Genomic DNA, 2498 nt, shown 5'->3' on the forward strand with positions numbered 1-2498 from the left:
TTTTTTTCCTCTTCTGTCAATTTTGATCCTCCCCTGGGTGTATTCTTGTTTTGTCTAGTCAATGCTATGTTATGTTTGTTGAGTATTGTTTAATATGGTAGAGTAAGGTTGCTCTCCCCGCCTTGATCAACTAGCAGTGTGTTCTGTCATGTGCAGTTTTCTTGTAGTATTGTGTTTGAACGGTACATTTGGCTGGATCTGGTTCTAGACATAAAATTCTCTGCTGTTCATTCATAAAATATGTAATAAAAGTAATAGAATACAAAATCCACTGTACATAAGATTAATGGCAACTTTTTAAAGTTAAAAGTAGACAACACTTTGGTACATGTTATTGAGTCAATAATTAAAACAATTGGAAAGTTTTACAAAAAGTAATAGAACAAAAAATCCAGTGTACATAAGATTAATGGCAACTTTTGAAAGTTAAAAGTAGACAACACTTTGGTACATGTAATTAAGCCAATAATTAAAACAATTGGAAAGTTTTACAAAAAGTAATAGAACAAAAAATCCAGTGTACATAAGATTAATGGAAACTTTTGAAAGTTAAAAGTAGACAACAGGCTTTGGTACATGTAATTAAGTCAATAATTAAAACCATTGAAAAATTTTACAAACAGAAAACATGCAGAAATGGCATAAATCCTACAGCACCTAGTCCTGTTTTTGTTTCAAAAATTGTAGCATTTCACTCATGTTCTGCGACACATTTTGACCAATTGACAGTTTTGCTGCACGATAATCTGACACTGACAGGCTTGATGTACTTGGTTTTGATTCTTAAGGTTTGACCGACTCTCTCTTGCGCCCTGCGCTTGCACCTGCACTGCTGCTCTGCTGATCTTGGTCAGTTGTTAGACTGGAGCCCTCAGAGCTGAAGACAGCACCCATAGACACAAGTTTTCGAGGGTGTATGGCAGGGTTGCCCTCATTGAGCTGAGACATCAGATCATAGAAGGCCCATTTGCTCGGTTCATTCCCAGAGCCTGTACACAATCGCTCCATATCAACTTTTTCACGAAACTTCATACCAAGGTATGCCATTCTCTTGGCACATAAGTCTGAGGTGACCTCGGGGTACCCCATGGTCTGAAACTTTGCAGCAATTACTTTGAAGATGGAATCTGCTCTGTCCTTATCATTATTGAACAAAGCCTTCTTCTCTGTGTACTCAGCAATCAATAGCCGGGACAAGTGGTCGTCCTTGAAGACATGGGCAGGCTCTGTAAGAAAATTGACATCTGCTAAGTTTCAACCCTACAGTAATCCTTTTAAACTTTCTTGTATTCCAGCATATGGCAAAGCCACAATTAGAAGGTAATCTACTGAAAACTGTACATACCATCAGCCTCAGTGCCAGAAGGCACAATAATACCACATATTTCTTTATTACTTTCAACCAGCGACTTCCTTGGTTTGGACTTTTCCCTCGACTTTTCCTTAGTGTCAGTAAGCTTTGATGCCTCAATGGCATCATCTATTTCTTTCAATTGCTTCCCGATATTAATTGTTTTGGAATGAAAAAAGTCCATGTATTTCTTATAGGGCCAGTCTGTGGTAGATTCATCACTTGACTTCAGGAGCCGCGCCCATGACTTCTTAACATTAGTTTTGGTGTAGTAGATCTCTTGCTTGTAAAGGGCAGAAAGAACTTTGTTCCACCCCTTCCTTCTCTCCTGAGTGTTCTTGCTGGCAACTTGGTTTCTGTTTTTCACACAAGCTCTGATGAGAATTAATGTCTCAGTTTTGGGCCAGTCAGATCTAGTTTTGGCACCAGGGGGAAGTTGAGGCTCAGTGTCTGTGAAAGTTACACATAAATTAACTGTGTGAATGTACATATACTACAATTACCATTTAAACAGAACGTACCCGAGTCACAATCGTCAGATTCTTCAGATGAAACAATGTAACTGAAGCCCATATCAAATTTTTCAATACTCCCATTATTACTGTTATTGGTAATCGCAGCTTCTTCTCCATGTACTCCAGTGTCAGGAACCGGACTAGGCGCTCTCGTGGAAGTCATATCGTCTTGCAAGTGATCCTGAAATGACTTTTCACTGGCAGCATTAGACAAGATCCCGTCATATGCCTCATTCGTAGAATTTACTGCAGTCTGAAACATTTAAAAATTTACTTTGCATGAACCAGATTTATTGGGTAGAACCTGTAATTAATAATAGAAAAAGTCTATAACTGTACCTCCATGACAATTGAGTTATTGTTCACTTCTTCAAAAATTTCTGGAGTAGGTGAGTCTTTCGAAATATGAATGGCTTTAACGTCTTCATCATCATATCTAAACACATTTCTTTCCATAGATCTGATGAGAGACTTGGCATCAGGGATCGTTGCAAACTGGGCATATAAGAGCAAAGAATTAGGACAAGTGAAAATCGGTGAAAATATGACTAAATGCTTCATGAAACAGCAGGTGCTTTAAATGTTTCACTATCCTCAGTTCATTACCTCCACCACCAGAGAGGACTTGTGAC

Source organism: Frankliniella occidentalis, unplaced genomic scaffold (assembly GCF_000697945.3).
Source record: "Frankliniella occidentalis isolate FOCC.00 unplaced genomic scaffold, Focc_3.1 Scaffold183, whole genome shotgun sequence".
Taxonomy (NCBI): Eukaryota; Metazoa; Arthropoda; class Insecta; order Thysanoptera; family Thripidae; genus Frankliniella; species Frankliniella occidentalis.